Here is a 21,337-nt window from a genome sequence, read left to right as displayed (position 1 = left end):
ATGAGGGAGAAGAACAGGAGACTGATTCTGTACTGATGACCATCTTCCAGCACAAATCCCTGTTCTGTGTTAGAGAGGTGCACCAATCCACACATCCAATTTAATAGCAGTTGGGCTTGCCACACAGATACAGTATCTCGCAGACCCTTATCTCAAGTCCACGTGTTCATTCCCCGAAGACACCATCTGAGATGTTAGTACATTTACACTGAGCCAGAGCTGAGGTCAAGTAACTATTTAATGAAAACGTCATCTGTGCAACAGTGTCAAGGCCAGAAATCAGCGAGTGTTTTTCTCCTCTCGTTCCCGACGGCCCGTTGCTCTAACTAGCCCACTGGTTCAGTGTGGCTGTTAATTAAAGGTGAGGTGGAGATAGGTGCTGGAGGTCCAGCTGCATAAACAACACCCTGGATCCCCTATCAAGGTCCTTATTTTGGATAAACACATGAGGAAGAGCCACTTAATAAAGAGGAGATGTTTCCTCGGCCACAAGTGGCATACTGTGAAAATATAGTTTCAACGGAGTTGCTAATGTATGGTGGATACAGCATCTCACTTTTGTAAAATTAAAGAAATCCAAAACCAAATATCCATACCCTTTTATTCCAAAAAAGTTGAATTTCCTCTTTTATCATTTGTTCTAGGCTGTTAAAATCATACATGCGTGTGTGCAGATGTTTCAGTGTATGTGTGTGTGTGTGGTGTGTGTCAGTGGCGCCACCAGGATTTATGTGTGGGCCTGGAGCTTTTTGAGTTGGCCCATTTTTAACACAATTGTGAAAGAAAAAAATCCCTGCTAATTAATTGTCTGTGATATAAACATGAATGGAATTTCATGTGTAGGATAGGCCTACCCTGCAGCTGTGGGGATGTCCCGTTACATTAAGCCACCAACCGGATAGCACTTGGTTTATAGGAATATGAGGAATCATATCCGGCTGCCCTGGCAAAGTGATGGATGTAAAAATAATTTGGCAGGTCTAGAAATTAAACTTTCATGCCGCTATGAAATCATGCTAGCCTGGAAAATCCAGACCCTGGTAATCTAGAAAGATTAAGGGTCTGGCCACGAATAATGAAAATGGCCCAACTCAAGGGGCGGCACCAAGCATGCATTTGAAAATCTCACTGCATGCAATTGGATCACACTACAACCAATGTTTGTTTAGCTCGCCTCATGGCCCGTATATCAGATACACCGATGTGATTGGTTCCTCACGATGCAAGGGGTAAAAGTAACGTGCATTATTACCATGGAGGTATTATATATACAGTAACTGGAGAGAGTGACTAAGTCCCGCCCTCCATACAAATGATGGTGGAGGCTAGGCTAGTAAATCCGGCCAATTCATAGTCAACGCCATATTGAACACTGGGGTTCGGATCCAGTGCCAGTCGGCTCTGACCATGCGCCAAGTTCCAAAGCTGGAAATGACGCATGGACCAACGTTGATTTTTATTGGATATAGACCTCTGAAGTTCGCCTACAAAAAAGCTGCCATCTTTGACATCCGGTATCTGGCGATTTTTCCTATGGGAAAATATTTTTTTTTTAATTATCGCACCTGTTAAACTCTCGCGGGGATGAAAAAGTCTGAAATGCAGACGTTTTCCTGAACACACTTTTGTCCTCTGCCTTCGAGTGGATACTGCGATCTCCGGTACATGAAGGCGGCACACTTAGATTTTTGCTACCCCAGAGCTAACTTGCAATGCAACTTGCCATAGGTAGTTACTGTAGCTTCAATTAACAACCCGATCTCCTTATATGGGCAAAGATGGCCGTTTTGGTTCTTTTTTGTAGGCGAACTTCAGAGGTCTATTCTGTAAAAAGAGAGTCGCCTTCCAGTTAAGAGGGTGGCGATAATACACATACATGGCTTGCCACGTAACAAGAAGAAAAAGTTGCTCGGGAATGCGCGTGGTTCGAGTGGAGTCGCCCTGAAAGTGTAACTTAATTTCATTGGTTAACAGCAGCTCTAACAAAGAGCGGTCTGCCTGCCGTCCTGCTGCTGCAAGACTTGTCTATAGCGCTGTCACTTTTTATTTGATATTCGAATATGCATTCGAACATGACGTGAAATATCCATATAAATGAACTATTCGGATTTTAGTGCCATGTGTAGCGCAGTTTTACAGTCTACTATCATCCAGTAGCGGGTGCTCTAAACGTATTAGCCAATAATAGCCAGTAGCCACAATAATGACTGGAGCCAGAGCCCTCAAATAGCCACCCTGTTTCGAAAATGGAAGATAACGCACAGAACGGCCAGCCTGAGCGGACAATTACGTCCCCAACTCATCTAAAATGTGGTGTCTGGAAATACTTTGGGTTGTACACCGCAGATGGTAAAGTAACCGTTAAAGATAATGTAGGTTGCCGACTCTGCAAAAAACAGTTTACTTACGCATCCATGACATCCAATCTTCGCACTCACCTGTCGAGTTACCATCCAAATGAGGCAGCGGAGTCAGAGGCACAGTAGACGGCCAGAGCATCGCCAGGCGTCCAACATCGTATGATTGCATACTTTTCGTATAAACGTATGTCCGGGGTCTGCTATTTACTTAGGCTGCGCAAAGCACAGGTATTTATTTGGGGCAGGCTTGTATTCAAGGCAGACCTTTATTTCTTACATTGTGCATTCTATTGTGATACATGCGTTTCTTTTGGAGCGGCATACCAGGCTATCAAAAGCAGATATTTTCGGTTTGGTATGGGATTTAATTTACTTTTGGACTGTTTTATTATATAGTTAAATGTTGAGACTGATGGGCACTTAAATCTAGGAGGTATTTAAGTAAAGTGTCATGTAGTGGAAAAAGTGTCGGAATTTCCAGCTGTTTATTGCAAGACAAGGAAGTCCCTTTCACTCATTCATTGAACGTGCGCGGGGCTCTAATGGAAACCTTATTGCATAGCCAAGTAGCCTAAATTGAGTCATTTTTTTAATTATGTCAGGGTTCTGGCTTGAATTTCTACTTTTCTGTTATGCCCCTGCAGGTCTTGTCTGGTATTGATTAGGGTTGGGTATCGTTTGGGTTTTATCCGATACCGGTGCTAAATCGATACTTTTAAAACAGTGCCGGTGCCGAAACGGTGCCTGAACCGGTACTTTGTATTTAAATTAAAATATCTCATTGCTCCTACGCGTAATAGCCTACATTTAAATGTTAAAACAGCTTGCCATGGATGCACACACAATGGTAAGCTCTGCTTTCAAGTTTACCCAGTGTAGGCGGTTTGCCATAAGGTATGTTAAAACCGCTTGCCATAGAACTGCCAGGTCATGGACAACAGCATTTGCAAGCAAGCTAATCTAACAGGGACTCTTTCTGAATTACTTTCCAGTTAATTTAGTGTGTTCCCAAATGCTTCAAGAAATTTCATGTCTTCCCCCATAACACGCAATAGTTTTGAACATGTTAGGCTACATGTCGGTGTTGAAGTGTTTAGATTCCCAGCGCTAGGCATTTTAACAGCAACTATGGCTATGCGCTACCAGTCAGCTGAGTTTAATTAGTGATAACGTACAGAGATGGTTCCGTAGCCTCTTTGACAGCTCAGTGACATCAGGTATGTAACCTACATATTTATGTTTTTGCCAGCTAACTTTTAACATGATCTTCATATTCATTGTGATGCTATATGAGCCTCATGCACATGAAAGATTAATATCATGCCATTATGTTGTTTAGAACACACCGTGAAATAAAGTTTTCATCTTACAACTTTGCTGATAACATTTCAAATAAATGCCAGCTAGCGATTTAGCAAGGATATTGTGTAACGTATACTGTTGATGTTGTTTCACAGCGTTTTGCTTGTGTGTAGTTAGGCCCACTGCTAGATTTTGACAGGAGCTCGTGATATCGCTTTAAAGCTACTTGGGCTCCCGCAAGCTGTCAAACACTGTCCACTCGCCTATAGTGGTGCACCCCTCTGGTTTATACATCCAGTGTATATGTTAGCTAACTGTATCTGGATGTGTTGCTATCAGAGCAAGAGTTAGAGATGGCGCATGACATGCAGTGATGCCTCGTACAAAAAAAAAATGAAGCACCGAAATCCTCGTTGTTATTCGATGCCGTTACTACCGTTTGCGTCGGCACCGGTGCCATATTAGAACCGTGTTTCGGTGCCCAACCCTAGTATTGACTGTCATTTGCTTTGTTTATTTTGCCATGTGGCAATGTTGTTGTTTTGATCCCGCCCTCACCTGCCCTGTGTCACTTCCTGTAATTGCAGTTCCCTCCATTTTGTCTGTGCTCACCTGTTTGTCATTGTACTATCATTTAGATCCAATCACCCAGTGTATTTACACCCTGGTCTTTTCAGTTCAGTTTGTCAGTTCGTCACAGTTGTGTCTGTGTGTCGTGCTCCTTCTCTGTGACTCTTGTTGTGGAATATTTGGACTATTTGCCTGCCTGTTTTGTAGGGATGGGTAGAACGAGGCTTTGTGAAACAACGAAACGTTCGAAGCAATTGCGCCGGAATGAGTCGAGGTTTCGAAACAATCCGACACACGTAACTCCATGGTGACATCTAGTGGCCAGTTTTGCTAACATCACATTTTGACCGTGAAGCACAACTGCTTCAGACAAAGAATATAAATAGCCAACATGGAACACAAGATTTCGTCCAGAGCCACGTGGTTCAGTGGTTAACACACTTGCATTCGGCCGGAGCGGCCGGTGTTCGACTCGCTGCTGGTGCTTAGAAATTCAGACTAGTATATGCGTTCAGTAACTAGAACATTTTTATATCTGCCAGTTAGACGTTTTGTTATTTCAGTTTCATAGTACATTATCCTTTGGAATATGCTGGAGAGGAAAATGCTACAATGGTTTTAAAATGTAGGCTATGCTTATGGCCCAGGGTTTTTTTTGGGAACATGTTGTAGGGAAATAAAGGATACATGTGAAGCAGGTTAGACTAATCAGGTACAACATGGGAAAAATAAACATTTTTTGTATGTCAACATACATTTTTATTTAGGAATAATAGTTGTTCTGCCGTCTTGGCATTTAATCTGTTTCTTGTTTTTGAATAAACCTCCTCAGCCTTGGAAAAAATTATTTCACAAGGCACACTTGTTGCTGGCATGCACAAATATTTTTTTGCCATCCCAGTTAGGTTTGGATAAACCACTCTCCTCTCCTGCCAGTATTTCAAAGGGTCAGCTGTTCTTGAAATAAAGGCATCAGTCATATATTTTTTTTACTTCTGCCACTATCTAAATATTAACGTCACTAGACTATATCTATCTAAACTATCGCTCACTGTCTGTCTCTAGCCTGTCAATTAATCTATATCACTAACCTATCAATCACAAGAATGCACTAAAAATCGCTATATCTCTATATGTCTCTATGTCGCTATATCTCTCAAAATCTCTCTCCTCACAAAAAACCCACAGATAGGATGTGTTTGAATGACTTTTAAGCATTCTGGGACTTTGTAATTTAGATCAAACAGGTGTTTACTCGGGTAATTGGCTCGCGCGGCAAGTGTGCCACCTGTCCAAACCAAATTGAAACACCACGAAGCCTCACTAAGCCACGGTCACGTGACATGGGCGTTTTGAACCACACTTCGAAACACTGTTCGAAACACTTGCGTTTCGGAAGCTCGACACTGTTTCGAAACGTCAGCTTCGAGCGTCACATCCCTACTGTTTTGTTGGACTGATGTTGGACTACTCTTGTTGGACTACTCTTGCTAACGCTGAGCTCCAGCCAGCAGCCTGCAGACCCCCAGCAAGCTGTTCAACCAGGTCCTCTAGCTCAGCCAGTCCGAGAGCCCCGACTGCCACCACCTGGAGCCTATAGTGGGGACCCGGGGACCTGCAGGTCATTCCTCTCCCAGTGCTCTCTGGTCTTCGAGCTCCAGCCCACTCCCATGCTTCATGGTGCGACGGCTACCAGACATTCTGCGGTGAGATGAGGGGGTTTTTGACCGTTCCCAACATGGGAGAGAGGCTGCCAGAGAGTTGCTTAAGATCCGGCAGGGTGATTGTTCAGTGTCGGACTATGCCATTAAGTTCCGCACGCTGGCAACCACAACTGACTGGAATACAGAGGCAAAGTATGATGCTTTTCTTCACGGACTGTCTGAGGCCATCAAGGATGAGTTAGCCACACGTGAGCTGCCTACTGGCTTCCAGGAGCTTGTAGATCTGGTCATCCGGATTGATAGTCGTATGAAGCAGCACCACCAGGAGCGCAGGACCAGCTGGGTGTGTGGTCTATCCAGACATCCTGCGTTCACTCGCCAACCCTTGTCCAGCCCATTCTCTCCAGATCAGACTCCATCGAGCGACGTTCCTGAGCCCATGCAGGTTGACCGCACCCGTCTGACCCGTTCAGAGAGACAGAGGAGGATCAGCACCAACTCCTGCCTGTATTGTGGCCAGCCTGGCCACTTTGTGTCGACCTGTCCAGTAAAAGCAAATGCTCACCTGTGAAGAGGGGACTACAGGTGAGCATTACTCCTCTCTCTCGCTCCCCTACCTCTCGCACACTATTTCCAGCGTTTTTGCTCTCAGAGGGACACACTGCTTCAGCACTCATCGACTCAGGGGCAGAGGGGAATTTTATCCATGCAGATCTAGTTGCCAAGCTAGGCATCCCCTCAATGCAGTTACGAACACCCCTGGAGGCCAATGCCCTAACTGGAGTCAAGCTTGCCCAGATAACCCACACTACAGCTCCGGTGAGCCTTCTCATCTCTGGTAATCATCGGGAGAACATTGTGTTCCATCTGATTGACTCACCTGAGGCATCTGTCATTCTAGGACAGCCCTGGCTGGCACAACACAATCCCCACATTGATTGGACTGGCAATAGAGTGTTAGGCTGGAGCTCCTTTTGTCTGAATCACTGCCTCCGTTCAGCTCAGACTGCACCAGACTCTGTTCTTTCACCCCCAGAGGATTTCCCTGACTTGTCTGCTGTTCCTCCGGAGTATGTGGATCTTAAGACCGTGTTTAGCAAGACAAGGGCCACCTTCCTGCCCCCTCACCGCCCCTATGATTGTGCTGAGGAGCTTCTTTCAGGAACTCCACCTAGAGGTCGCCTGTACTCCCTGTCTCCACCTGAAAGGGTGGCCATGGACCAATATATACTAGAATCCCTGGCTGCAGGCATAATTCGCCCATCCTCTTCTCCAGCGGGTGCAGGATATTTCTTCGTTGGTAAGAAGGATGGGTCTCTCCATCCCTGCATAGACTATAGAGGTCTTAATGTGATCACTGTAAAGAATTGCTATCCACTTCCCCTGATGTCGTCGGGATTTGAATTGCTTCAAGGTGCCACAGTTTTCTCTAAGCTTGTCTATCACTTGGTCCGAATCAGGGAGGGTGATGAGTGGAAGACGGCGTTTAATACACCATCAGGCCACTATGAGTACTTGGTGATGCCGTTCGATCTTACGAATAGCCCTGCTGTGTTCCAATCTCTGGTTAAAGAATGCCATGCCAATTTCTATCGCCGTTTCATATGTAACTTCAGTACTCTGGCAGCACCCCTCACTGCCCTGACTTCCTCCAAGCAGAGGTTCTCTTGGACTCCGGCTGCTGAGAAGGCGTTCTTGGAACTTAAGAAGCGTTTCACTACTGCTCCCATCCTTACTCAGCCTGATTCTGGCCGCCAATTTATTGTGGAGACTGACACATCGGATGTAGAAGTAGGGGCCATCCTGTCACAGCATTCATCAGAGGACTTTAAGTTGCATCCCTGTGCTTTCTTCTACCATAGGCTAACCCCCACTGAGCGCAACTATGACATTGGTGATCGGGAGCTCCTCGCAGTCAAGTTAGCTTTGGAGGAGTGGAGGCACTGGCTCGAAGGGACAGTCACCCCCTTTCTGGTATGGACAGATCACAGGAACCTTGAATATATCAGGTCTGCAAGACGCCTTAACCCCCGCCAGGCCCGCTGGGCACTCTTCTTGGGCCGATTCAATTTTACTCTGTCCTATCGCCCCGGCTCTAAGAACGGCAAACCAGATGCCCTTTCCCAGCAGTTGCTGGCTTCCGAGGAGGCTACAGAGGTCACCACTATAGTTCCTAAGAGGTGTTTGGTTGCAGCAGCCCAGTGGGATATTGAGTCTATTGTCCTAGCAGCCCAGCAGAGTGAGCCGGGTCCCAGCTCCTGTCCATCTAACCTTCTGTTTGTTCCTCAGTCTGTCCGCTCCCAGGTTCTCCAGTGGGGACACTCTTCAAGACTCTCTTGTCACCCGGGCGTCAGACGCACAGCAGCTTTCATCAGTCGGAGGTTCTGGTGGCCTGCCATGAGGGAGGATGTCCACAGTTTTGTCTCGGCCTGCCTTGTCTGCACCCGGAACAAGACCTCCAACCGTCCCCCATCTGGCCTTCTACAACCCTTGCCAGTCCTTAAGAGACCTTGGTCCAACATAGCCTTAGATTTTGTAACTGGCCTGCCTCAATCTGATGGTAACACTACCATATTGACTATTGTGGACCGTTTTTCTAAGTCTGTTCACCTGGTTCCACTTCCCAAGTTACCTTCTGCCAAGGAGACTGCCAGCCTTCTCATTGACCATGTATTCAAGATTCATGGTCTACCCACCGAAGTAGTGTCTGACAGAGGCCCTCAGTTCACCTCTCAATTTTGGAGGGCATTTTGTAAATTACTTGGTGCCAAGGTTAATCTCTCCTCTGGTTTCCACCCACAGACTAACGGCCAGACTGAACGGGCCAACCAGCAACTGGAGGTGATGCTCCGCTCCTTGTCCTCCCAGGAACCGTCCTCCTGGGGTCAGCAGCTCCCCTGGGTGGAGTACGCCATTAACTCTCTACCTTCTTCTTCCTCTGGTCTGTCCCCTTCCAGTGTTGCCTGGGCTACCAACCTCCTCTATTTCCATCTCAGGAGGAGGAGGTCAATGTTCCATCGGCAGAGGCGTTTATCCAGAGGTGCCGTCGGACATGGAGGCATGCCCGGAGGGTCCTGCTCTGTTCCACAGCAAGGACAAAACAACAGGCCGATAAGCATCGCATTGCAGCTCCCCACTACCGCCAGGGCCAGCGAGTGTGGTTGTCCTCCCGTGACATTCCACTAAGGGTGGACTCCCACAAGCTGGCTCCCTGTTTCATTGGTCCCTTCCCCATTGTCAAGGTGATCAGCCCTGTTGCGGTGTGTCTGAAACTGCCCCCTACCCTCCGTTGTATCCACCCTACATTTCATGTGTCAAGGATCAAGCCTTTTATCTGCAGCCCCCTTTGCCCTGTGCCCAAGCCACCTCCCCCTCCCCGCCTCATCGATGGTTCTACAGCCTACAGGGTACGCCGTCTATTGAAGGTTAGGTGCCGGGGTCGTGGTCTACAATACCTCGTGGATTGGGAGGAGAGGTCTTGGGTTCCCTCTCGAGACATTTTAGACCTGTCTCTCATCAAGGACTTCCACAGCCACCATCCAATACCACCTGTTGGGACGCCAGGAGGTGCCCATAGGAGGGGGGGGGTACTGTCAGGGTTCTGGCTTGAATTTCTACTTTTCTGTTATGCCCCTGCAGGTCTTGTCTGGTATTGACTGTCATTTGCTTTGTTTATTTTGCCATGTGGCAATGTTGTTTTGATCCCACCCTCACCTGCCTTGTCACTTCCTGTAATTGCATTTCCCTCCATTTTGTCTGTGCTCACCTGTTTCTCATTGTGCTATCATTTAGATCCAGTCACCCGGTGTATTTATACCCTGCTCTTTTCAGTTCAGTTTGTCAGTTCGTCACAGTTGTGTCTGTGTTGTGCTTCTTCTCTGGCTCTTGTTGTGGAATATTTTGACTATTTGCCTGGCTGTTTTGTTGGACTACTCTTGCCTGCCCTCTGGATTATTTGCCTGCCATGGCCTGATCTTTCTGGTATTGACCTCTGCTGCACTGTATTGAACTTTTTACAAGAATAAAGACTTGTCAATTGCAACTGCTATTGGGTCCAACTAGAAAACCTGACAAATTATGCATGGTTTACTTTATTAAATTCGTAAGCTGGAATGCCTCGCGGCTAGCCTAGAAATCTAGATGCACCCTAGCGGCAGCAAATTACATTTGCTTCCAGGGCTAGTCTAGAAACTCTCCGTTGGCTTGTGAGCTTGAAAAATTAAACTTCTCAGGCCAATCAAATGGAGTATAGAGTTGTTAGGCAGGCTTAACATAATGATTGATGGCAGAGTTGCAACGGTTTGGCTTGAATTCCCTGCTACTTGAAAACAAAGATGATTGATGTTGCTGTTGGCCAACAGTGTGTGACACAAGTTAAGCTTGTTTTAAAATGGCAAAAGTGAACTAGCCAACTAGCTCCGCTGGTGGGAAAATGCATGGGACTCAGCGCTGTCCTATTGCGTGCAGAGGGAATTTGAAAGACAACCAATCCCACCCCTTGGACTGAGCACTGCGAACGGTGAGTGCCCAGACCCTACATTTTAATGTGGGTCTGGCTTGTCAGGCTACCTCGCGGCAACAATTGTTTAATTTTAGCCTACTGCTACTACTGAGCCTCTGGCAAGCTCAAAAGGGGGTGGCTAGTGATTGGTAGCTTGAGAGCAACATGTGTATAAGGAGACAATGGCTTTATGCCGCTGTTGTGTAATTTGTCTTTAATCATGTTTAGGCTATTTTTGTTTGGGACAAAACACAAGATCAATACAATTTTTTTTATTTTGTCATATGATTCATAAATAACACACGTATTCTCAGGCTCCTTAAGAAATACGCACTGAACAAGGTTTGGCTGTAGCCACTAGATAGGTACCCACCCACCAATGTGTAGGCGCATGAGAGCTCGTGCCCAACACGGCATGGTCGTGCATAGAGCTGGTTTCAAATGCTCCATGCAGCAGCATACTTGAAAATGACATATGCCAACATGCCGAAGCTAATCTGCATGCTCTTGACCCCCTGATTACTCATTGCCAGAGTGTCTCGCAGAGACAATTCACTTGTGCCTTCACAAGAACTCTTTTCCAGGGTAAAATCATGCAGCATTTAAAGGCAAACCCAAAACAATTTTAAATTTAACACAAAATTAAGGTTGATGGATCCCTACCCCCCCCCCCCCCCCATCCTTCCCCATTTCTGGATTTGACGGCCTAAAGCAGAAGTCAGTTCTCAAACTCAACAGCATCTACAACAAGACACTGCTGATCCTCAACGAATACACAAAGACACAAACACAAGGAACAATTCAAGTTCAAAAGCCTTTATTTACAAAATATAACAGGTTTGAAATTCTGATGTGCCTTTCTCAGCAATGAAGTTATATTGAGCCAAGGTTGAATAAGTCAAATACCACTTACAATGCAACCTGGGCCAACTTGTGCAAGGACAGAAGACATGGCTGTGGCTCCATTGATTCATTCCCTCACTCTACCTCAAGCTGATATGTGGGGTGTATGCTGGTGGAAAATGGCTGCTGTGCATCACCCAGGTGGGTGCTACACACTGGTGAGCACTATAAAGCACATTGGGTGCCTTGAAAAGCACCATAATGCAATGTGTTATTGTCCTATGAAGAAAGAGGGACATTAGCAACCTTCAGCCGCAGTCAGATTAAGCAGCAAGATGATGCAACCTGAATCAGCAACTCTGATGTCTTCAGAGAAATCAGATATCTGTTTCATAATCATCCTACTCAGGTTGCACTCAGATGCTCAATCAAATAGTGTATTAGTTAGCTAGACCAGTTTTGAAGATTTGAAGTCAATTACAGTGCAGTACTGCCAATACAATGAGACATCAGCTAGGAGAAAAAAAATGTGCCGAATCACCATAGGACATCAGCTGAATTATGCCATCACTGCATGGCTGAGAGCCACAATATAAATATAATCTCAATACTCACCATTAATGTGGATCCAGTGAGGCATCTACCACCATCTTCCTGCAAAAACAAACATGTACAAGTCACGTACCTCCAGTAGCCACAGCATCAGGCACAATATTGCATGAATACTTCAGATAGGAGCGAAAGACAATGCTCTTGGTTCATCATGGAACATAAGATGAACTATGCAGTCATCATTGTATCAACACCCAGCAGTGGATTAACACCACAACTTACCAAATTAGTACATTAATGGCAGCTCAGAACAGTCATCAATTAAACAAATTAGGCATTAATACCTTTATGTGGATTATCCATGGCCAAGTGTTATCCGACACTAGAAAAAAAAAAGATAGGAAACATGCATGACCCAAGGGCAGATCATTCCAAACATGTGATTATACACAATAAAACATCAGATTAAAAAGTACTCAGAAATCACTTCTGTCCACTACTCTTACACATTTACTAATCATTAGCAACGTGCATCAACGTTATATGTGACAAGGAAGTTTTAGTTCCTAACCAGCAAAAGTCATGTCTAGAGACTGTAGGGGACATTATTGGAGGTCAGGTCATTGCCCAACAACCAATAGTTTCAGAAAAATGGAATGCACTAGACCCATGATTTGTTGAAGTTGCAATCAAAAGAATACATTGCAAACACTTTAACAACCCAAAGTAATACTAAAAAACCTACACACCTTTAAACCACAATGTTAATACAACATACTAAAAACATACATATTCAACAAGCACTCACTATGCAGACACCACTTTGTCAGACTTACCTAAGCCTTACAGCTCCAAGCACATAGGAGTATGGCCAACCTCAGAAAAAAAGGAACAGGGTGTCAGGTTGGCAGACAGAAACTGAAGTGACTGGTAATGGCTTACCCTGCGCTGGTTCAGTCTTCTGAAGCCTGCAGGTTAACAAATTAAACTACACTGCTCAAAACAATTAAAGGAACACTTTGAAAACACATCAGATTTCAATGGGGGAAAAAAATAAAAAAAAAATAAAAAATTCATGCTGGATATCTATACTGATATGGACTGGGTAATGTGTACTGGGTAAAGGATGCCACATTATTTTTTGGTAATGAAAATGATCAACCTACAGAGGGCTGAATTCAAAGACCCCCACAAAAATCAATGAAAAAACTGAAAAAATTATGCAACAAGCTAGTCCATTTTGCCTAAATTTCATTGCAGCAACTCAAAATGGTACTCAGTAATTCGTATGGACCCCACATGCTTGACAATGAGACGGCGGATGGTGTCCTGGGGGTCTGCTCCCAGATGTGGACACGGCAATCATTGAGCTCCTTGACAGTCTGGTGCAACCTGCTGGTGTTGGATGGACCAAAACACAATGTCCAAGAGGTGTTCTACTGGATTTAAGTCAGGGGAGTGTTGGGGACAGTCAATGGTATCAATTCCTTCATCCTCCAGAAACTGCCTGCACACTCTCGCCACATGTGGCCGGCCATTGTTGTGCACCAGGGGGAACCCAGGGGCCTCTGCACCAGTACAGGGTCAGACAATGGGTCTGAAGATTCATCCCGATACCTAAGAGCAGTGAGGGTGCCGTTGTCTTGCCCATAGAGGTCTGTGCGTCCCTCCAAGCATATGCCTCCCCAGACCATCACTGACCCGCCACCAAATCGGTCATGCTGAATGATGTTGCAGGCAGCATAACGTTCTCCACAACATGTCCAGACCCTTTCACGTCTGTCACATGTGCTCAGGGTGAACCTGCTCTGATTTGTGAAAAGCACAGGGCGCCAATGGTGGACCTGCCAATTTTGTATCCTATGGCAAACCTGCCAATTTTGTATCCTATGGCAAATGGCAATTGAGCTCCACAGTGCTGGGCAGTGAGCACAGGTCCCTCTAGAGGCCATCAGGCCCTCAGGCCACCCTCGAAGTCTGTTTCTGACAGTGTGGTCAGAGATACACACCAGCAGCCTGCTGGAGGTAATTTTGTAGGGCTCTGACAGGGCTCCTACTGTTACTGTTCCTCCTTGCACAAAGGAGCAGATACTCCTGGGTAAAGGATCTTCTACCACACTGCCCAGCTCTCTTAGAGCAACTGCCTGTCTCCAGGAATCTCTTTTTGAGACTGCGCTGGGAGAGAAGTCCTGACTATGGAACGTATTGGTGTGCCATTCTGGAAGAGTTGGACTACCTGTGCAACCTTTGTAGGCTCCAGGTACTGGCTTACTGTATGCTACCAGTTGTGACACTGACCCTACCCAAATGCAAAACTTGTGAAAAATCACTCAAGGATAAAGATGGAAAAATTATCAGTTGCCACCACCTGTAAAACCATTCCTGTTTTCGGGGTAGTCTCATTGTTGCCCCTCTAGTGCAACTGTTAACTTTGATGACACCAAAGCAGGTCAAACTGATTCACAACCACCTCTGTTACGTAACTGGCCAGACCAATAGCTTACAAGTTTGATAGGAGTATAGCATCAAGTCTATGAAAAAGTGTTCCCTTATTTATTTTGAGCAGTGTATATAAGGGGGAATTCAGGTCATACAAACCTGCACACTCAAGCTGCAAGGTCAAGACAATTGGACAAGGATTCAGTCGACACCAAGGTTGAATAAGTCAAATACCACTTACAATACAACCTGGGCCAACTCCCATCTACACTCTGAAGACAAATTGTGCAAGGACAGACATGGCTGTGGCTCCATCCATCCATCCATCCTCTCTCTCCACCTTAAGCTGATATGTGGGGAGAATTCTAGTGCAAAATGGCTGCTGTGCATCACCCAGGTGGGTGCTACACATTGGTGAGCACTATAAAGCACGTTGGCCGCCTTGAAAAGCACCATAATGTAATGTGTTATTGTCCTATGAAGAGGGAACATTAGCAACCTTCAGCCTCAGTCAGATTAAGCAGCAAGATGACGCAACCTGAATCAGCAACTCTGATCAGAGAAATCAGATATCGGTTTCATAATCCTACTCGGGGTGCACCCAGAAGCTCAATCAAATAGTGTATTAGTTAGCTAGACCAATTTGAAGTCAATTATAGTTCAGTACTGCCAATACAACGAGACATCAGCTAGGAGAAAAAGAATGTGCTGAATCACCATAGGATATCAGCTGAATTATGCCATCACTGTATGGCTGAGAGCCGCAATATAAATATAATCTCAATACTCACCATTAATGTGGATCCAGCGAGGCATCTACCACCATCTTCCTGCAAAAACAAACATGTACAAGTCACGTACCTCCAGTAGCCACAGCATCAGGCACAACATTGCATGAATACTTCAGATAGGAGCAAAAGACAATGCTCTTGGTTCATCATGGAACATAAGATGAACTATGCAGTCATCATTGTATCAACACTACACAACACCCAGCAGTGGATTAACACCACATCTTACCAACTTTGGACATTAATAGCAGCTCCTCTTAACCAGGGGTGCAGGCTCAATGTTGCTCTTCAAGCAACATCAACAACCCTTCAAGGTTAGCACAATCCCCCCCCCCCCCCTAATCAACACCTGTGACGATACAGATGACCCGCGTTTAGAATGCAACATACAAGAACAGCACAAGACGCATACATGATGCCATTTCAGAAAAAGATTCTCCTTCACTCTTATTCAGAGAGATTCCCATTGTTTTTTTTAACAAATCATAATACAGCAAGTCAAATGCAAATTGCACACCCATATATGGAGATGGTTTACCAGTGAGGCAGCTGATGCAGATTGCTCACCTTGGGGAGAGGAACAAAGAAAAGCAAGTCAGAAGCCTTCATTTGAGGGCATTAAAGCATAATCACTGTGCCTCAGGAACACACGTTAAATGGCTGGGTAATCATAATTCCTCAAATTATGAAGACAAATTGTGCACGGACAGACATGGCTGTGGCTCCATTGATTGATTAATTCATTCCCTCATTCTCCAACTCAAGCTGATATGTGGAGAGTATGCTGGTGCAAAATGGCTGCTGTGCATCACCCAGGTGGGTGCTACACATTGGTGAGCACTATAAAGCACGTTGGGTGCCTTGAAAAGCACGATCATGTAATGTGTCGTCCTATGAAGAAAGAGGGAACATTAGCAACCTTCAGCCGCAGTCAGATTAAGCAGCAAGATGATGCAACCTGAATCAGCAACTCTGATGTCTTCAGAGAAATCATATTTCATCCTACTCAGGTTGCACCCATGATACTCAAATAGTGTATTAGTTAGCTAGACCAATTTTAAGTCAATTACAGAGCAGTACTGCCAATACAACGAGACATCAGCTAGAAGCAAAAAAATGTGTTGGATCACCATAGGACATCAGCTGAATTATGCCATCACTGTATGGCAGAGCTGCAATATAAATATAATCTCAATACTCACCATTAACATGGATCCAGCGAGGCATCTACCACCATCTTCCTGCAAAAACAAACATGTACAAGTCACGTACCTCCAGTAACCACAGCATCAGGCACAATATTGCATGAATACTTCAGATAGGAGCGAAAGACAATGCTCTTGGTTCATCATGGAACATAAGATGAACTATGCAGTCATCATTGTATCAACACTACACAACACCCAGCAGTGGATTAACACCACAACTTACCAAATAAGCACATTAATGGCAGCTCCACTTAACCCGGGGTGCAGGCTCAACATTGCAAGTGCTCCTCAACAACCCTTCTAGGTTAGCACAATTCCCCCAAATCAATACCTGTGACAACACAGGTGACCCGCTTTTAGGATGCAACACACAAGAACATCACAAGACTCATACATGATGCCATTTCAGAAAAAGATTCTCCTTCACTCTTATTCAGAGAGATTCCCATTTTTTTTTTTAACAAATCATAATACAGCAAGTCAAATGCACACCCATATATGGAGATGGTTTACCAGCGAGACAGCTGATGCAGATTGCTCCTCTCCCCAAGGTGAGGAAATAAAAACCAAGTCAGAAGCCTTCATTTTAGGGCATTAAAACATAATCACTGTGCCTCAGAAACACAAGTTAAATGGTTGGGTAATCATAATTCCTCAGCAGTAGCAAATGGGAATCATAGCAGCAAATAACAATTTTACACAGAACTGTCATCAATTAAACAAATTAGGCATTAATACCTTTATGTGGATTATCCATGGCCAAGTGTTATCCGACACTAGAAAAAAATGGATAGGAAACATGCATGACCCAAGGGCAGATCATTCCAAACATGTGATTATACACAATAAAACATCAGATTAAAAAGTGCTCAGAAATCACTTCTGTCCACTACTCTTACACATTTACTAATCATTAGCAACGAGCATCAACATTAGATGTGACAAAGAAGTTTTAATTCCTTACCAGCAGTGAACCCAGGCCAAAGTCATGTCTATTCTCTGTAGGGGAAATTATTGGAAGTCAGGTCATTGCGCAACTACTAATTGAATGCACTAGGCATATGCTTTGCTGAAGTTGCAATCAAAAGATTACATTGCAAACACTTTATATAACGCTCATACTTTAAAAAAATAAACCTTTAAACTTCACAATGATAATACAACATGCTAAAAACATACATATTCAACAAGCACTCACTACACAGCCACCACTTCATCAGACTTACCTAAGCCTTAGCTGGATGGGAAAGAATGGAGTTGGCTTTTATATTGTCAAAGTAAAGGCCTTAAGGCTTACCACCATGTATTGGTTCTACCTGTGCACTTAACACAGGTGATTTCACTAATTAGCTAATCTATCTGGTTGAAGAGTTGTGCCAAAGTCCTTTTAGGCAAGTCCCTCTACTAGGCTGCCACGACACCGTCACCAACCTTGCTCCAGCGGCGAGATCACAACACCATGATTGGCACAATGTATTCACATGTCGACTTTTTTGCCGCGGAAGGAGCGGGATATGTGTAGACAACTGCCATATTGCCGTTACAAACTAACCCCATGCATTTCTATGGAGGATTTTTTTGAGTGCTGTGTCTCCTCATTAGAAAGTCTCTGGTTGTGCTAATTAAACTCCTATTCCTAATTAGCACAACTCTTCAGGTAGATGAGTTCATTCATGACATCACCTGTGTTAGGTGTACAGGCTGAAAGAATACATGGCAGGAATTTTACTTTAAATGTGTTTGTGCCATAGAGGAGAAACAATTGTATTGAGTCAATACAATTGGGGGGGGGGTTTGTTTGCAAAAGGCCCTTGTATCCTCCATTCAGTCTTGAAACTATTTTTTCAGAAAAAAAAGAAGAGGTTAGGTAAGGTATTCATGGGTTTCATCAGGTCCCTTTCCACAAGTGAATTAATCAAGCACCATGCAGTCTGCATTCATAATCTAGGTGCTTGATTTTATACACCTGTGGAAAGGGACCTGATGAAACCCATGAAAAGACAGGAGTGTACTACTCCTATAGTCAACAATCCTCAGTCTACCCTATGGTAACTGTTGGATATTAACAGGGGTATTAAATCTAATCAAATCAAAATTGTGAAAACGGAATACTTTTTCAGTCTTGCCTCCTCAAATACTCTGTCTCGGCTGCATTTAAAAAACAATGGTCTTGATCTCGACTCAGTCTTCTTGGCCTGAAAGACTCGGTCCTGACTCTGTCTTGACGCCATCACTATGTTATTTCTCCACAGAATTGTAACTTGTTCTGTTTAATAAGTCAAATGGTAAACCGTCAGTCAATTCAAACCAGATCGTGATATTTCACCACCCACTGCATATAACTCGCATCTGAAGCCAATGCTAGGCCCCTTCCCATCAATCTTGATTGTCTTGATGACAGGTGATTACAGTGATGGTTATTGCAAGATGCTGGTCTGGTTCTGGTTCCATGTGTGTGTGTTTGTGTGTGTGTGCGCGCGTGTGTGTGTAGTGGTGGTGGGGGGAATGCATGGACCATAAATTAGAATTATGTATTAAAAGATTTTCCGAGATGAGGAGATGATTGGGCGGTCACTAAAGATCTCAAATGAATACACCAAACACATAGTTAACATACCATGTCATGAATCTCTCCGCACGCGCCCTGTCAGACCGAAGCAGCTAGTAATTAGGCGTTCATTCCAGTGGTGTGGTGAAGCTGTACACTACATGTCTTGTATGTGTTCTCTTATCTGTGCTGTTTACTGACATCCATTCGGCTGGGGTTTCATTAAGAGTGGATGCAAAGCGTTCAGAGTTTCACAACTGAACATTTCCTATTTAGGACACACTTGTATCCCTAGTCAAGTCTAGTAAAAATCGTGTGTAGCCCTACAGTATGTGTTGAATTTTGGAATTGCTCAGCAGTTAACCCTATGGCCACAAAGAAGTTTACAGAAAATGTTTTTGTTAGCATGTTCAAAAGACACCTGCTGGATGGCCACAAAACATCTTCTGTTTGCAGTATCGTGACAGCTAGTTGAACTCTCTCTGGGCTTTCTTCTGGATAGCTCTGCCTCTGGTCCAAGACTGCTCATTCCCTCTTCCAGCAAGCATGCCGAGACTGTGACGGGACACAAACACATCCTCCTTCTGCACTTGTGGCTTGGCAACCAGGGAGACGATTGGAGGCTGTTGGCCACATTTAATTAGCAGCATTCTAGACCATTACAGTCAGTTGCTTTTACAAGGGCAGTGAGCCACACCAGCTAACGCAATAGGTGGCCCTTACCAGCTCAACTTACCATGAATAACTTCACCACTTGGACATGTGATGTATACAATCAGTCAGTTCTAGTCTAAGACAATGTCCTTCAGGCATAGTGTGTTCTGTTCACAGTTATGCTTATCATGAGAGGATGAGGGTGTCTGCAATTTCCCCACCACAGCCACAACTCTTATTCTCAAAAGTGTAATTGAAGGAGAGAGTGTTCGGAGACCCACCACAACAGATCCATTTGTCATAAAGCTGCAGTCCTGCTCAAGTCTGCATAATGCTGAGAGTGGTCTCCGCAATTTGACCAGGTGTCTCCCCTCATGCAGCCTATCTCTTCAGAACTAGTGAGGTAATGTGTTTGTGAGTGTGTGTGTGTGTGTGTGTGTTTGTGTGAGAGAGAGAGAGAGAGAGAGAGAGAGAGAGAGAGTGTGTGTGTGTGTGTGTGTGTGTGTGTGTGTGTATGTGTGAGAGAGAGAGGCCGTCTATGTGTGTGGGTGGGTACAGTGTTGTATGATCTTGATTTCTTATAGAGCTTTTAACCTCCGGAAACTGATGTCCTTTTTGCAACATTGTGTGAAAACTGACAAACTCTCCCAGTAGTTGGACTCCCCATGGGTCAGAGAAAGGCACACGTCACTGAGGCAACACAAGCTCACAAACACTAGCAGGAGTGGAAATTTCATTTTGAAAATATGTACATCTACCAGCCACCGGCAGATTTTTGGTCAAATTCAATAACCACTCGATATTAAATCCTAGAAATCTACCAGCCACTTTCATATTTTACCAGCATAGGCTGACGTCTGGTGCTAATTTACATCCCTGGTAGATGGATGGATGGATGGATGGATGGAAGGATACATAGATAGATAGATAGATAGATAGATAGATAGATAGATAGATAGATGTGTGGCAGTAGGAATTCTTACAAAGACCCACATACAAAAATACAAATGCTTCAATAAATCAATTATAATTAAAAATGTTAGATAAATATGAATAGAATAGGATAAAGACTATGAACAATAATTCACTCTGAATAATGTAGAATAGATATATAGATCTAATAGGATTTCATGGTGGTGGTTGTGGCTCCATCTTCTAGGGACATGCTAGTGGCAGTGAATACACAAAGAATACAGATGCATTTGGAGAGAGCTGACCTCAAGGGCTAACAGCTGCTCAAACACAAATGGAAAGTCCCCAAAATAAAAAAGAAACCTACAATACAGCGTAGTGTAGAGGCTGAAAGCACAGTTTGGAAAGTGATGCCAGTCTCTGTTGGCATGACTATATCACATCCACTACAGGGGTGGATACGCCGTTTAGTTAATGCTGTTGCACAAGTAGCTTTTTATACATGGTATTAAAGGGGAAGGATTTGTTTGCTGGTTTCTATGGTGATAAACATCAGCCTCTGCCTCTGCTCACACATGAAGATACGGCGCCCTCTAGTTGTCCTGAACTTTATTGTCAAACATATGCCCACCAGTTTGTTTAATGGTTCAGTTTGCGGTCATTTATCTCTCTCATCTCTACAGTTCTATAGAACACCTCCATGGAACAAACATGTGTTTCTGGACTTCACCTGGAGTCACCATTTACTAGTCTGTGGAAGTCCAAGGGCTGGCCTTTGTCATACTAAAGCGAAGTTTCATGAAATCAGTGTCAGTGTTGCCTGTTTGCTTTTTTGGAGGTCATTTGTGATTTGAGGAAAGATAGATCAGGTGCATGATTGACATCCAGCGTTGAGTGGGGGGGTCTGACAACCAGCTGTAAGATGCCATTGTCAATAGGGTGATACTTCAGATGCCTCTACTATAAGAAAATGATAATAATCCTGTAGACTCA

General features: G+C 44.4%; 1 long non-coding RNA gene and 7 other non-coding genes across 8 annotated transcripts; all 8 read right to left on the bottom strand.

The window, feature by feature from the left end:
* Positions 1-11,728: 11,728 nt before the first annotated feature.
* On the bottom strand, positions 11,729-14,984 carry LOC143103220 (uncharacterized). Its single transcript, XR_012982753.1, has 3 exons — positions 12,629-14,984; positions 12,137-12,174; positions 11,729-11,894 (listed from the first exon to the last, which is right to left on the bottom strand). It is a non-coding gene; the product is annotated as an uncharacterized LOC143103220 (long non-coding RNA).
* On the bottom strand, positions 11,960-12,043 carry LOC143103384 (small nucleolar RNA snR60/Z15/Z230/Z193/J17). The gene has a single exon (XR_012982801.1). It is a non-coding gene; the product is annotated as a small nucleolar RNA snR60/Z15/Z230/Z193/J17 (small nucleolar RNA).
* Positions 12,249-12,314, bottom strand: LOC143103396 (small nucleolar RNA SNORD75). Its single transcript, XR_012982813.1, has one exon. It is a non-coding gene; the product is annotated as a small nucleolar RNA SNORD75 (small nucleolar RNA).
* Positions 14,985-15,126: 142 nt separating the features above from the next.
* On the bottom strand, positions 15,127-15,210 carry LOC143103385 (small nucleolar RNA snR60/Z15/Z230/Z193/J17). Its single transcript, XR_012982802.1, has one exon. It is a non-coding gene; the product is annotated as a small nucleolar RNA snR60/Z15/Z230/Z193/J17 (small nucleolar RNA).
* A 228-nt stretch (positions 15,211-15,438) lies between these two features.
* On the bottom strand, positions 15,439-15,518 carry LOC143103367 (small nucleolar RNA SNORD79). Its single transcript, XR_012982785.1, has one exon. It is a non-coding gene; the product is annotated as a small nucleolar RNA SNORD79 (small nucleolar RNA).
* Positions 15,519-16,328: 810 nt separating this feature from the next.
* On the bottom strand, positions 16,329-16,412 carry LOC143103383 (small nucleolar RNA snR60/Z15/Z230/Z193/J17). The gene has a single exon (XR_012982800.1). It is a non-coding gene; the product is annotated as a small nucleolar RNA snR60/Z15/Z230/Z193/J17 (small nucleolar RNA).
* A 216-nt stretch (positions 16,413-16,628) lies between these two features.
* On the bottom strand, positions 16,629-16,708 carry LOC143103365 (small nucleolar RNA SNORD79). Its single transcript, XR_012982784.1, has one exon. It is a non-coding gene; the product is annotated as a small nucleolar RNA SNORD79 (small nucleolar RNA).
* A 371-nt stretch (positions 16,709-17,079) lies between these two features.
* On the bottom strand, positions 17,080-17,145 carry LOC143103397 (small nucleolar RNA SNORD75). Its single transcript, XR_012982814.1, has one exon. It is a non-coding gene; the product is annotated as a small nucleolar RNA SNORD75 (small nucleolar RNA).
* Positions 17,146-21,337: the final 4,192 nt, after the last annotated feature.

The sequence above is a fragment of the Alosa pseudoharengus genome, unplaced genomic scaffold (genome assembly GCF_046254945.1).
Source record: "Alosa pseudoharengus isolate Yale_2024_CS ecotype anadromous, Long Island Sound unplaced genomic scaffold, YU_APseudo_1.1 YU_APseudo_1.1_scf_4, whole genome shotgun sequence".
Classification (NCBI taxonomy): domain Eukaryota; kingdom Metazoa; phylum Chordata; class Actinopteri; order Clupeiformes; family Clupeidae; genus Alosa; species Alosa pseudoharengus.
The sequence above is the reverse complement of the archived record's forward strand: the minus strand, read 5'-3'. Positions and strand labels throughout refer to the sequence as shown.